Source organism: Calonectris borealis, chromosome 2, assembly GCF_964195595.1.
Source record: "Calonectris borealis chromosome 2, bCalBor7.hap1.2, whole genome shotgun sequence".
NCBI classification, from domain to species: Eukaryota; Metazoa; Chordata; class Aves; order Procellariiformes; family Procellariidae; genus Calonectris; species Calonectris borealis.
The window spans coordinates 117,546,829-117,562,979 of NC_134313.1; positions in this window are offsets into that span (position 1 = coordinate 117,546,829).

A 16,151-nucleotide genomic window follows, 5' to 3' on the forward strand; every position below is an offset into this window, starting at 1 on the left:
ATGCAGGCAGAAGATGCAAACTTGAAGAGGGAATAGAAAACAAGGACAACCCTTGAAGAAGTGACTTTTGGTTTCCTCTTTAGCGTAGCTTTTGCTGAAGAGGTAGTTTCATGACAGATTAGCTTCCTGACAAGTCTCTTTTTGGAGTACACCTCAGAGAAGGAGCACTTTAGGGTAACAAGCAGCTCCACAAGCAGAGTCAGAAGCACAAAAATACCCAAATGCTCTGCACTCACCTCACCTGAGCTGAAGATCTCACACATCACAACCAGTCCAAAGAAAAAAATACAACCCAATTATATGCCAGTTGATGTATATGTATATCAATTGGCCAAGAGGAACTGGGGTCAGCCAGGTATCGCATTTGCATCCTGGTTAGCAGAAGCCCTTTGCTCCACAGGGGCACCGCAACTGCACCCAAGCCATAATCCTCCCAGAGTTCATTTACCTCCATGCACCCTTTTCAAGTTTGGCCATTACTGACCAACAGTTTCACCTTAGAAATTGTTTCTTTTTTTTGTGGTAGTACTAATGGATTTTGGAGTAATGGATTGGATGGGGAGAGATAGCTTCATATCATTCAAAGGGCTGTTGCTCTTTGCAGACCTAAATGTAGGAGGCTGCAGAAGGTTGAAAGGGAAAAATATTGGAGTTTAAGAAAAAAAACTGCTCTTTTGCTCTATCCTGTGAGTACTGATCTTCCCAAATAACATTTACAGTTATGGCAGCCTATTACATAAAACCTTAATAGTGACTGAAAGGTTTTCTTTTAAGGAAGTATGAATTACATGGTGCAATAGATAAACAGTGTTCATCTAGATGTAGAGCGCAATCTACAGAAGGCAGTGTTATTGGGAGCATGGAGGTAGGCAATTTTATAGTTTGAAGTCACATAGTCTGGCCTCAACAATACAAAAGGGTACTTTAACCATATTTAGTTTATCAGAAGTCTCTCATTTGAGTCTGAGTATCAGAAGGTTTAAAAGCTGTATTTTATTCTTTGTTGTTTTTTGTTTGGTTGTTTTTTTTTTTTTTTAAATACAGTGCATTCAAGTACAGGGATAAGCTCTGGGATGTTACTGCACATTGCTATTTGGGAGCAAATCCTCATATCTGAGTACTGAAAAGCATGCAGTACAATACTATATCTCAGGCTTTCAAATTTGGTAAATTTAAGGACATGGCTGTTCTTCACCAGAAGGGATTACCTGAACTTACTTTGAGACCTCTGTGGTCATCCTGAAGTGATTTCAGTTCTATCGGAACAAAGAGGTATCAATGAGTTTCTGGGACTATCTAGAGACTTCTGCGTTGGTACTGAAGACGTTTAGCAGAATTCAGCTTCCACATAACCCAGCGATTCACGGTGGCAGATGATTAAACTCTGAAGACTTGACTTCTCTGTCCCGTCAGGTCATTAAAAGCTGCCTGAAATGCTCCTTGTTGGTTTCTACTACTGGTAAAGGTCATATGGCTTCTGCATATACCATACTAAAGAGGTTTCCCCCAAAGCAAAACCTGTGGCAAAAAGCCACAATTTTCCACACCATCCCTGCCAAAAAAAGCTGGACTTTATATTCTTAATTACTCTGTCAGAGAATAAATTCAAAATTTAAAATAGAATAAAAATCTAACCAGAAACCTTTACCTAGAAATCTACCAGCAACGTAGAATATTCAGGTGTCCCACAATAGATGGAGATGTTCCAGAAAGACTCATTTTCCCTATAGAAAGAGAGGAAACTTCAGCACTTCCAGTTGTTTTTATTTAGTTACCTTTCCCGACTGATAGCCACCATGTTTCTTTCCTCCCTTCAGCCCCTCAATATGACAGATTACCCCATATCTTAAAATAAAAAATAGAAAGGAACAAATGTATAAGGAGGATCATGGAGTTAAGCATTCACAAGTTGGGAAGTGCCAGAGCCATGGCTAGCCTGCGACCCTTAGATGAGCCCATGGGTGTGAGTATACCGAGGGTATATGCCCAGCTATGCAGCAGCCATCAGTAGAAGAACATTACTAAATTCTTATAAACCACAGGGAGAGCTGAGGAAGCACACACCGGGAATATCATGTGGCATCATGCAGCCTTCCACAGAGGTGATCAGAAGGGCTAAAAGTCTTAGAACCCCCATTATCATATTAAGCCAGTCCAAAGCAAACATTTAGTACTGGAAGGGGATATAACCTGGCAAAGTTATGGGCAACTGAGAGTTGGACCGTGGTCAACAATTTCAGTAATAAGTTACACTTCTGGTCCTACTTATAATACTGCTGCCGCATGAAGAGAACAAGATCTTAGAATTTTCTTTTATTTTTTTTTAAATCAGCATAGTTCTTTTGCCTTCCCTAGAGCTATGCAAGTCTACAGAAGCTGAAGACCGCCTATAATGTATGTTGTGTTATTCTGGTTTCCTAAACTGTACTTTGAATGATGGATGGGAGGCTGAAGTAGCTGATAACAATGCTAAATGGTGAGAGACCAAATATGCACCAGTAGCTCAGCTGAAATTGCGTAGCTGGCATAGAGCTGGGCTTGGGCTGAAAAACAGATGAAGTGTCCTGAGAGCACGTCAGTCCTGGAGTCCTAGAAACAGAGTTTTCTTTTGCAAAACATCTTTCTCTTGGGGGATGGGGCGGAGGGAAAGAGAGGAACTTTTAAAAACTATGAACATTATGACTTTTAAGCAAGGATGCAATTAATGTATCAATAACTGAAGTGATACCAAACAGATCAAAGGTACATGCAATCAGATCAGCCTGCTCCTCTGTGGAAGGTGAAGCTGCACAGATATGGAGGGCATCTGCTTCCACACTTTGTGCTACTTTGTTGTGCCCAGGGCAGGTCCACCTATACTTTTCAGCAGGAATTTAGATCTTTTTAAAAAGACCTGACATTTTTACAATGGGATTCTTCTCTTCCATGCTCTGCATGCTGCACCTAGACGAAAAAAGGCTCAGGAGCCCCGTTAGGTCCAGCTTTACTCTTCTGAAGTCAGTCTTGCTTTCTCAGGGCGTGAATCAGGTGTCCCAGGGGCTCCTTTATAAAGACCTGTCTGCTGCAACCATTGCAGCCTGGTGCAGCAGCATTATTTCTCAGTGCTAACTCATAATTTCAATGTATGTATTTCACTGGCATATCTACAGGAGCTGTGATGTCTATTCTCTCATGGGAAAATTTGATAAAAGCACCCCAAATCCACAAGTATTGACAGACCAGAACATTAAGGTTTTCCCCATTAGAACCTCTTTGCATGTGGATAAAACCCAAAACATTTTTACCAAGCTACAAGTGCTGGAACGTTGGTTAAAAAGTTTCCCTCTGCCTTGGTATATTTAGTAAATTGTGATGGTAGGAGAGACATCAGCGACCAAGACAACACAGAATTTTGCTGGGAGATATCTGGTCCCAGCTGAAGCCAGATGACTTGAACTGAAAGACTAAGTTATATGGAGGGAAGAGTGAATAGGACTCCAGGATAAGATACTCCGACAAATAAATCCAAACATGAGTTTGTAGGCTTGCTCTTCGGTTCTTAATATTTTAAGAACTAGCATTATTCAAACACAGCATTTACAAATTCAGCATGTTTACACAACGCTCGAGGCCTCTGGACACTTCTGAACTACAACCAATCAATGATATTTGGATTTGGGCATTCAGTCAAGACAGAGGCGGAGAAAGGGGCAAAGAAGTCAGTATGTTGAAAACCTCATTTTTGCATTTCAATATTTTTCCTCTATTCATCTGTGCCAGTCTTAACAATGAAAAGAGCTGCTTTTCAGTCCCCTGTCCCTTTTTACAGATGGGTCCCAAAGATCCCCCCAGTGTAATCCCCACTGCCTGAAATTTTACAAGATCCCCACAGCTCTTCAATTACCTTCGTTGGCCTGTCAAGACTCCAGCATCTCAAATTCAGTTAGCTGGTGTTTGGACCTCTGCCAAGGGCCAGCCTTTGCTCCTAATGACAGCCAGCTGAGGGGACACTGAGAGGGGCTGAATTCAATTTGCAGGCCCTCTAATCTGATTAGGGGAGCAGGGTTTTTATTTTCTCCAAAGTTTGCAGTAGCCAGGATGAATGATGGCCAAAGGATGAGCTGTCAACATCAACAAAGGCTTGGAGACAAAAGAAAAAAAATGAGGGGGTATAAAAAAATTTTTTTTAGAAGAGAAATGAGTCTGCTCTGATTGACAGCACAGCGAGCTGTTGAGTGAATTGTTCAGGTGACAATGTTGTGTTTGCAGAGTGTCACTCTGTGTGGGCTGTTAAAGCAGGAATGGATCCAGCTACCAGGCAGATGTCAAACAAATTCCAAGGAGAGCTTTTCTTTTTTTTTCTAAATAGATCCAGTGTCCAGCCTCTAATAAATATTGCATTATTCTCCCATCTGGTCTAAAATATGTAACACTTCCTCTGTTTTCTACCTCATGATACTCTATTACAACTACTCAGCTGCAACAAAAACTTATTATATAGCCACACACACTCTTAATTTTTCATTCTTGCATATCTGAGGGTTTTTTGTCTTACAGAGTGGACTTGAGCATCACTCAGCTAAAGGCAGTATCTCTTCACATTAAAGCACTCTCCTCAAGCATATGAGTTTTATTTGCTTCACTTTGTAATACAGTTATGACAAAGTCTAACACCATTTTCTCACTATGGTTTTCTTAGTGTTTGAACACCTCGCTTTTCATAGTTGCCCACTCAGTTAATCTTTAATGAAATATTTTTTGTATCACGAGAACATGAACGTGGAGGAAGACAGTGGAGCTATGGCATTCTGCAGGCTCTGCTCTTGCTCTCGCAACACCCAGCGTGGCACATTCAACACAGCTATGGGTTCCCCTGCTAACTCTGCATGTGTTTATTTCTACTCAATTAAGACTCAATTGGGGACAATTATTTAAATAAAAAACCTTCTCTGATGAACAGGCACAAAGCAGGCTCAGACACCAACCCAGTACAAAAGGCTCCATAACACAACATCAGAGATATTCATACACTCAGGATTTCCATTCAGAAAGAATCCATCCCATAAACCACAAGGAAGGTGAGCAGATTTGGAGAAAGAGATGCCAGGGGAGAACCCTGGGTCCAGATCTGACCCTGCAGTGTCATAGCTTCCTTGACTTGGATATTTGGGTGACACCTGTATGGTTCACAGCCCTGCAAAGACTATATTGACTTTAGCTATCCATGGGAACCCCTGAGATGGCCACTTTTTTCAGAGACTTCTGAAACTCCCAACCAGAAAGGTAAGAGTCTGCCAGCCCCTCAGAGTACCTCCAAGGCAATATATTGGTTAGCAAAAGACCCAGCTCAGATGGCACACCACCTTTTCTCATTACCCTGTAATATCCACTATAAAAAGTCACTCTTTCATCCTGTGAGCACATCAATTGGCAGAGCAGCATGAACACACAATTTTGGGTATCAGACTTGAGCAGAGGACTTGAGAAGAGAGCCTGAAGGAGCAGCAGGGTAGGACTCAAGACATTACCACCACAGCTACTTCACCTGAGAGCAGGAAGACAGGCATGGGCTCAGAGATGACCAAGCAGGCGCTGGTCATGTCCCGAGAGCTACGTGCCCGCCACAGGAGAAAGGGAGCCCAACGTTCTGCAGGCGAGCAGCACCATAGTCTTGTGAAGGGGCACAAAACGGTTGCATCATTGCCTTAGTGTCTGAAGGCCTGAAACTGGGGGACTGGCATTAAGATATCTTAGAAACAGGCTTCAAAAACAGAAGCAAGCAGAAAACCCAAGGAGTGTGTATGATGGAGAAGGGACTGTTGCTGAAACCACAAAGAGGCAAAGAGAATTAAAACAAAAATGGTAATAATTCTCCTCCTATTCTCCCATAAGCAATATCAGAAGGTGTGCATAGGCTGCCTTTCTAGCAGAGGCTCACTTTGCTGGCAGATTTGACTCACTTGCTATCCTGAAGTTTTTCTAGGCACTCACCTCAGGGAAGACTTCCCTTAACTTTGTAATTTGATGATGGAGAGCTGGTGAGGGGGTCTCTCTCAGCCATGTGCAGAGCTCTGAGGTCTCCTGTGCTTGAAAGTGGAGGCTTAACATTTGGGCAGTAGCTTGTTGTCTCATCAAGGATGTGCTTTCTGCCTCTGTCCATATTTGAAGCTTCTGCAAAAACAAACTAGTGTTCACAAATGCTCAGCTGGAACCTATTAGCTTGTCTGCAAAGATCCCTGATGGTCCCTTGCTCTAACCTCCCTCAGTTCTTGTGTTCAACCAGATTAGACTGTCTCCACAGAACATCCCAGGGCTAAAGGGCCAAGCAAAATGTTTCTTGCAATCATTCTTCCTGCAGTCTTTTCTCCTGTCTATCTGGGGCCTCCGTGGAGCCAGACAGGAGAGCTGGCAGCAGGGAAGCTGCCTGTGCTGTGCCCTCCGCTTCCCTTGTTAATGCTCTGGCAGAGAAGAATGAGAGCAGCCTGACAGAGGTGCAGAGGGGTGAATAAGCAGAGAGGAGGAAGGAGAGGGAAAATGAAGCTCAGATGAATAAGAAAAGCGCATAGGAAAGAAGATACAAGAAAGATAGGAGCAGATGTGGACACATAGGCAGGAAGGGCAGCAGCTGGGAGGAATAATTTTGGAATAGGAGGGGTAAAGAGAAGCCATATGGGCCTGCTAGACCCTGGAGTCAGCACCCCAAAGTATTGCCTTTCCTCCCCTGTCAGACGATACCTGTGAACATCTTACTGCCCTTAGCAGTCTAACAGCAATAATAGAGCTCCGACCTCTTATAAGTTACATCATGAGCTCAGCTAGTGCAAGAACCATTGCACAGACTTACTGATCCCACTCCTGTTGTGGAGAGCAGGCAGGGAAATCAGTGCAATGGTATGTGATCACATTTTACTATTCTCCATATACTTTAAATGCTGTATGGGTAGGAAATTACAACCCAAGTGACACATTGGTGGAAAGGAAAGGCTGCAAAGCCAAATACCTTAACATTAGAAAGTGGCAGAATTAGTCACTCATGTTTATGATAAATAACCCATGCTCTCTCAATCTGAAAAAGTCATCATGGTTTCAAGAAAGCAATAGCCTTTATGTCAAGAATAGTACTATATAATGGCAAAATAGGGAATCCCTTTCATGGCTTGCTGAGTTCTTTTGATCTAAGCCTCACGATAGCCTGTGCAATGAAAGTGTCGCCTGTGTTTGTTCATTGCTTTGCATCTTCGTTCAGAATAAACTGACCAGTAATGGGTGCCTTGCCTTTGTATTGGCATCCATCCATTAAAAAACTTTTAAAAAATTACAGAACAGTATCAGCCCATCAATAATGCTACAAGTTAGATGCCAAGTGGCCATTCCATATTCTAGATCTACTTTTGAAGTCTAACAAAACTCCAAAAAGCCAAGCCAACTCCAACAGATAACGAATGCAGATGGAAAAGGCAAAAGCACTGAACATCCTAAAAAGCCTATGGATGACAAAACTTCAAAAGATGCTGCATAAGTTTACATCTTGTTTGAGGCCATTAATGCAGTTACACCATGAAAACATTTGGCCCATTATTCATAATATCCAGAAGATGAAGAAGAGTAACACACTTAATTTAAACCCTTGTCAAAATGAAAAATTAATTATCCTCCAAAGATTCTCTGTCAAACTGTCTCTTTCTATTTGCTACACAGGGGCAATATCAGCAAAATAGCTCTGCAAGTCCCTGCTACCAGCAAGTATATTATATTATGTACAAGTAACGAATGCAGAAGGAGCCAAGTCAGGAATTCTGTGATGAGGAACACTTTCATCAGAAAATGCCTATTCCAAAGCCAAACCTGTTTTAGGAGAGTATGGGAAAAGCATCAGGCATTGCAGTTTGAGCATGGCTATGTCTACTCGAGAGGAAAATTTCTGAGAGGCGGGAAGGGTCATCGTAGAACTACAAGACAGTCCAACAGCCCGGGCACTCTCCCAGCTGGGGAAAGCCTAGGCTGTGCTTTGAGTAAAACCAACAAAAATCTGTGCTGAGAGGAAGGACCGTGAGGTCATTGGCTGGTTTGGATTCCTGCTGCCCCTGTGAACAGCCCAGAGATCCCCCAGGGGAACAGAAACCAAGGAGAGGGACTTTCAGATCTCAGGAACTACTGAAGAATGGTACAATCATTTCATGTCCATCCCTTTTCTTAACCAGGAAAGCAACAGCAGCTCAGGCAGGGCTCGCACCTCTCCAACTTCGTGACCCATTTTCCACAAGGACGGACAAGGAAAACTAAACAGAGAACTTTGATAGCAGGCACAGATGACTCAAGACAGTGGACGTCTGCCCAGACCCAACCAGAAATATTCATTCAGTTTCTAAGTCTTCCTGGAGCAAAGGCCTACAGTTTCCAATCACCCAGGTATTTGCTTTCTCCCCTGCCAAGCACCAGCCCCGAGACAGAAAGAGAGAGTGCCAAGTCCCAAATGCCTGTTAAAGGCCCCAGTCTACCAAGCCTAGAGCATAGCTAGAGTGGAGAAAGACCCCTGGCTTTTTTCACTTGCGCCACATTATCACAGAAAGGTGGATTAGAAGTTATCTCAGCTCTGCTTTCTTTCAGAGCTCCTTGGCAACACAGCCACCAAGATATAAATATGCACACACAAAAATTTGCAGCAGGCATGTGTGCACGCACACACACAAGCCAATAGGCAAAAGCATTTCAAGGCATGGGGCAGATATGGCCAGGAAGGCAAAGGACTTCTGGAAATTCTGGGAAGAGGAGGAAAATAAGGGAGAATTTTTTTATCCTCTTTGCGAGATTTAGCTTTTTTTAAGGGTAAAAAAAAAAAGTCACCTTGGAAAACAAAAAACTTCACAGCTGTCCTACCTACCACCAACGAGCTTCACACAAATTGCAAGGGGCCAGCCACAGTTTCAGGCCTGCATTGTGTAAAATATAATCTAAATTAAGACGACCTAATTCTGACTGAAGTAAGGCTGACAAAGAACCAGCTTAACCTGAGTACTCAATACTACACTGAGTAAGGGGGGGTGTACAAGACAGCTCCCCATTCCTGAAGGTAGTAGGAAAGTAGCATTTTATGGTCCGTTTATCACTTTTATACACCTTTGGTGGCCATTGGCACTTGCACCAAGGTCAGGGCCAAGGAACATAACACATTGGTGTTACCATTTGTGTTTGGTTATGGTAACAACACGGTAGAACAATATACACCAGGAACACATGCAATATACTTTAGCTGTCCTGTGCAAGAGGGAGACCAACACGCTGCTAATACATGCTGTCACTCATTACGCTAATACCCAAAAGTGGCAAATGACCTCACCACACCAAGTCCCTGTGCATAACAAGTGACAGCCCTCACCTCAGTGTGTACCACCCCGAAGTCCTGAAAGCTTTTCTCAGCAAAGACCGAGAAGAAGGCTGGTCACCACAAGCTTCTTAAAGCCTTGCTTTCCTCCTGGCCAGCTGTGGGCAGGGAGGGCCCTCCCCTCCTCTTTGGGAGGGAGTTTTCCCACAGGTAATGGGTGTTGATGCAATCAGACACCTGGAGCAGATGCTCTTTCTCCTGCATCAGGTGGGACCAGGATTTGGCATGGCATTTTGGTATCTCCTGGCTCATAGTTCTTGCCCCCAGACACAGGGGAATCTCTGTCTGCTCCGTAATAGGCAGCACAGGTCTGGGGGAGAAGGAGCAATCATGTCAAGAAAGCAGTGCTAGGAAGGTCTTTGGGTTTGTGCAAGCTCTTCCCTTGCAGCAGGCAGGAAGGGATTGTTTATCAGCTGCTCCTATATCTCTTTCTTTCTTTATGTGTGTGCAAACTGTTTACATATTGAATGTTGTGCAATGAGATTAAGAAATATTTATTCTGAAATGTCTATATTAACCATTCTTAAACCAACAGCACACTTAATTTTGATTCAGGCTCTGGAAACCCTTCTGTGGCTCAGCTTTATTATTGTGAGCAGTGTTTCTGAAGTCTGCTTGGCTCCTGTGGTCTTTGGGGAGGGAACAAACATGAGAGTTTGCAGTGGAACATGAGAGTTCTGCAAGTGGAACATGTTCATCAGGAAACCCAGGCTCCAGGAGGGCAGTGAGAGGGAAAATCTTGCTGATTCTGGTTTACTGACAGGGTTTTTTAGAGAGGAAAGAATCAAACAGAACCAGATTTATTGTGAAGCGAACAGACTCTTGGTCCATCACTTGGAAAAATGTGGAAAAAATCCCACAATTTCCTGCTTTATGATTTTTTTTTCTTTCTACAACCTTAGAAAGTTTTTTTATCTACATTCATTTCAAGGTTTGAACCTAGTATTTGAATCCAAGTATCAATACTGTGAATTTGATAGGACAGAGGTCAATTCTTTGGGAAAAAATTATTACAGTTTTCTCCTGGGCTCACTTCCTTTCCCTGCCCATGCAGCCATGCCAAGGTCATATGTATCTACTCCTGGATGTTTTTTAGGTAGTCTTTCAGACCATCATCCATCTCTTCTGAGATACCTCATGAACTGCCATTTCCAAATGTTATTACTGCCCTCTAACATGCCTCTTTCTGGTCCTGCCGGTCCCCAGGGTCTCAGTCAACATCTGGCTGGGTAAGCTGCTCCGCAGTCCCTTTCGGTTTGTTTTGTAGGAGCTGATATCCTGCAGAGTTGATACTTCACCATGAAAGAAGATCAGACTCTTCCCCTAACATGAGTCTTCATTAGTGAATTGCTGTATCACAGTCCTTTTATGTTTAATCTCCTCAATTAGTTCAAATAATGAATTTACTGCCAGGAAAGTTTACAAAAGCAGATGATTTTAAATAAATATTCCCTAAGTAAGTAGTCACTAAGTGCACTTGAAACCTGAATGTGCTCAGCCCAGCAGGCAAGAGCTATGCGGGGGGGTGGCTGCAGCCGCTGCCCTATGCTGCTGCTATTTCTGTGCTAGCCAAGGGAAAGGAGGGCTCCAAGCTTCGGTGAATCCCTGCTTGTTATTTGGGGGTGCTCTGTTTTACTCCCAGCCCATTTGGTATCAATATCCAGGCATTTGTAAAGAGCTATTAATAGTTCGTTCCTGGGAGAGCTGCAGGTTAGATGTTACTTGTGTACGTTACCTGTCAATTTAAATCTCATCTTCCTTAAAACTCTCACAAAAAGCAGAATACATTTTCACGATCATCTGCAAAGGCAGAATAATTTGGATAAATTAGGTACTACCATTTTGTCTTAAACCAGCAATTACTGACAAAGTAGTGCATTTTATTTCTGTGTTTGGTGCGCAGACCTTGGGGGTAAGCCATTTTCAATGGCATGCTTTCCTTACAAATCTGGCTTAAGTGACAATGAATTCTTTCAGGAAATATTCTTTGTTCAGTTAAACAGTTCATCTTCCAAAAGCTCTGAAATTACTTGGTATTTTGGAAGATGTTCATTCCACAGCATTGATGGCATGCTCGCCTTTCTGCAGGTTTTTGCTCAGATTCTTTTCTTTTTATGTAGAAAAGCAGATAATTACATAAATTTTTAATGTAAGGTCTTAACAAAGAGACTAACATTTCCTGTTTAAACATCTTCTTTGAACAGTTAAAGCATTTGCTCTTCAAGGAATAAGAATTAATTCCTTGAGATTTCTTTCAAGCAAGAAAAGAACAACAGAATAAAATGAAATAGGAAAAAACCATTTTTTATACTTCTTTACTCTTGTCTGCTAGGCTAATGCTGGAAAACCACAAGAAGGTAAGAGAAAGAAGAACTTTCCACAGTCTAAATTGTCTTAATTTTCCGGTGGGACCAAAGAGAAAAACACCCATTCTTCAAATGTTTTATATGGGGATTTTTCTGATGAAAACTCCTATTTTTCCAGTAAGCTCTACTGGGTCTAGTTCAGGGTAGGGTCCCTATAACTTGTTATTATGATTTCGAATATTGAGTGTCTCCACTAATGTCCCCGTGGATAGCTTTCTATGTGTGGCAAGACCTCCCTAATCACTGTAGGAAGTCTGAATGTCTTCACGTTTTGTAGATCTGGACCCACTTACATGTTTGACATGTTCTTTTCAAATAGAATTCATTTTTTTCTAAGGGATTTTTAGAAATATATTTTAAATATCATGGTGCAACACAGACCATTGAGGCCTTCACCCTACAAAGCACTCCACGGGAGAGGACGTAGAGTCCCCCAATATCTGTGGGACACCTGGGTGCTTCAGAAGAGCCCTGCTCAGGTGTCCGTGCATAAGAGCAAGACTCAGGACACAGCGCTTACATCCGGTGCCTAAAGTCTATAAAGATGAGCCTGGATTCAGAAGCAACCCAAAACCTATCTCAGTAATACCATGGATTTTAAGGGTAGTCCTTAGCTTGTGGATTTACTTGATTTTTATTGAAATTTTAATGCCAAAAACATTAGGAAACCTACTTGCTGTCTCCTAAGTGCTCCTCCCAGCCTTGAAGAAAAGGTCAAGGTTATTATCCCTCGTAATCCATCATGAGGAATTTTCAGACATCCAGCAACGACACTTTGGTAATTCTTTGTGCCACCTTAAGCCCCACGACTGCATATTGTTTTCCAGGCAAGGATAGCAAATAAACCTATTAGTTCAAGTACCTGCCACCTGGGTCAGGAAAGCCACATCCTCCTATATACAAGCCCACATATATATATACATAAATAAGAGGGAGGGGGTGACACAATTTCTCAGTGGCTCTCAGAAGAAAGCTCTTTCGTGATGAAATTTTTACTTAAGAAAAGCTCCTAAATCAATTGCTCCTAGGCGAGGAGGGGAGGAGGGAGGATGAGGGGAGCTGCATTTTCTCTGCTCAGCAGTTTCCCATCGCCCTCCCCTCCTCCCTCCCCTCCCCATCAGCAGGTTGCAGGCAGTGTCCGGGGCCAAGAAAAGAGCTGGCCCCACGGCGAGACACCTCGGGGTGCTTGGGCGAGCGGCAAGGGCCTCGGCTGGCGATGCCGAAACACGTAGCGCCGGTTCTTTTCCGCCACATTTCCTTCCAGCGAGGCGAGAGCAAGGCTCCCGTATCAGTTTAGCATACCAGAGACTTAGAGGGGCTTACCAGGCTGCTCTGTTTAGGGGATAAAAGATGGGAGCTTGGCAGGAATAAACATGTCACTCGGGGAGCCTGCTCTGCGGGGCCCGATTTCCCTCTCGCGTCGGCTCGCCGCTGGCGCAGCTTCCCAGATGCTGCAGCACTAATCCTGATTTATGCTGAGTTTCAGTGGGTGCGGGACCAGCCCCTGCGTAGCCCCCCAGACACGCTGCTCCCCCTCGCCCGGGCACTTGCTGGCCCTCAGGAGGAGGGAAAATGTATCCTCCTCGTGCTGGCAGGAACAAAAGGCGCAATTAAAGCAATTTTCTAGCTTTTTGGGTGGGGGCACATGGCTTTGCACATGTTTGTGAAGCATTGTTTAACACTGCCGGGACTCAAGGCACGTAGCAGGGAGCCTGGCGATCCCAGTGCTCGGGATTGGGAACCGTGGGGGTGAGCTCTGCTCCTCTGCCGCTTCCCCTGAGGTTAGGTTAGCAAAATCCGCCATGATTTTGAAGCATCCCTGGCTAGAAACATCTACAGGGCATGCTCTTTGATGAGCGGACACCGGGCACTTTCTGCTGGTGAGGTGGCTCATGGTGGCTGCACCATCCCTGAGATGCACGTTGTCTTGCAAAGTGAGCGGAGGACTGCTCACATACCTTCCTGACGGGAGTGTTGGGAGAATGAGGTCATTTATTTATGGCAGCTCTGAGATGCTCGTAGGAGAGAGAACAGAGCATCGAGCTGGTCCTTAGAAATGTTTGCTTTCAAATCTCTAACTTTCCATTTACAAAGGGAAGGCTGGCACCGGTGTTTCCATGTTGTTTTTTGCACCACTTTTGGCTTTTTATTCTTCCTCTAAAGAGAAGAGCTGGGGGAAAAAATTCCCCAAACTTTACAAAGGTTCTTAGTGGGCTTCCCAAAGACGTCTGCTCCATAGGACCAGCAGTCCTTCACCACCAGCCCGAGGTAGCCAGGCACATGGAAACAACACTTCATCCCGCCGTCTCCATCACACAATGCACAGAGCAGCGTCTCCCCCAGATCTCAATGGGAAGTCCACCAAGGGCAAAGCCTTCCTCGAGTTTTTTTTGGAGGGAAGTTATCGCTGTCCCCCTTCCCCGCCCCTTCCCTCTACTTGGTCATGGCGGTGTGATTCGACTTGAGCCCACACTCCCCAAGAAACTGCAAGGTCCCTCGCAGATGTTTGGTAACACATCAACGGCACGGCCCAACACAATGTAATGAAATTCCCCCCCAATCTCCCCCAGACATTACCTAATTGATAAAGTGGCCGCCCCGCGCCGCAGCAGCTCCCTCCCTAGCTTGTGCGACACAGCCGGGCTCTGTTCCCTTTCGCCATGACATCATGCCGGCACTCGCCCCCCATGCATCATGCTGCCTGCAAGCTTCCTCTTCCACCCCAGATAAACACGGCCGAGACAAACTCCCTCAGCAATACAAGGAGGAAAAAAAAAAAAACCAAAACCCCCCAACATTCTGCAGCTCCTGCCCCAGGCCCTCGTTCCTGCCCGGGTTGCGGGTGAGAGCTGCTGGCCGGGGGCTCGGACGTGGAGCCTGTCTGTGGTGGCCTCGAGCCTCCTGCTGATTACTGGCAAAATCCAAAGAGGGAAAAGGTTCAAAAATGCAAAGGTTTCTGCTAAAACTTCCAGACACGAATACCAAAGCTACTCTTGCTTATACAAGTGCGCACACGTTGGTGGTATTTCCACGAGGTCAAATATTTGACCAAATGAGACTATCAGGCTCAAACTGGCAAAAATTTGGCATAACTCGGTTGACAGGGCTATAGCAAAGTTTGCAATAAGTTTGGTTTACTGTGTACTGCACCTAATGCAGAACTGGAAAACAAGGTTGCGCACAGAGAAAAATGTGTGCAAGTAGGCTTAGCAGCAAAAAAGCAATTTTCTTATTTTCTTGTTAGTAGCTTTTGATTTGAGATTGCCTCCCAACATTGCCCCGATACATAGTTTACAATATCTTTTTGTAGTGTGTAACATCCCCCACGATTTGAGAGCTGAATTCAAAGTTATCCTTCACTATCTAGTCTACAGATCTGTCATGAAAAAGATAGCTGTGAATTCCTTATCAGCCTTATCCCCATAGTGGGTCTTAGCAAAGTTTTCACATAAATGTAATTACTGAAACTTGCAATTATACACTGACCAAAATTATCTATAAAACCCTGTGGAATTTAGCAAATAAGGTCAGAGAAAATGGATCCAAATATCTGAAAAGTTTTCTTTTCTAAATTATGTATTTTAGTTTTTTAAGAAATTTTAAGAAATTTTAAAGAAATTTTAGTTTTTTAAAAAGTTGCATTTCAATTCAAAATATCATTTTGTTTCAAAAGCAAGCACACTTTTTCAGTTATAAAAGAATCCCCACAAAAATCATGCAATATAACCCAAAATATGTACATTTGCACATGTGCGCGCGCACACACACGCACACACACATAAGCATGCAGAGAGAGACACAGAAAAAGTGTGAGAGAACCCACAAAGAAAATTAGCTCCTTTTTACTTAAGCCAAAGCTAAGCTTGAACAATTTTTCCTTCTGGGTCCTTAGTTCAGATATCAAACAAAAAAAAATAGAGGTCGACTATTCACTCCTCATGCTTACACACGATATCCTTTACTTCCTCCCTTGCCGAAAACCCCACAGTGAATATCCAGGCTCTGAGGTCTAAATCTGTATCTACGAAACACAGGAAATAGTAAATTTTTGAGCCTAAAAGCAAAAAAAAGAAGAATAACAGAAGTTCTCTTCTCTTAATGCCAGTCATGTAATTAATGCCCAAGCGTTAATTACAAGCATTAATTGCCAGTCACTTAATACAGGGCACTGTGGGGTTTTGTGGGATGTTTAATGAAGTGGTTGCTGAGTCGCCATAACATTCCTCATCCCGCAATTTCTCTGGCTGCAGAGAGCAAAGCAGTTTTGCGTCCAGGGCTGGGTTGCCACAGTACTTCTCTTGCCTCCTTGCAAGAGCAAGAAACGGAGCCAGAGCTCCGGGTTGGGCTGCTGCAGGCAACCGGCAACACGCACGCGAGCAACAGTTTTCCTCATTAATTAATCCCTTCTAGGGAGAGGAAAAAGT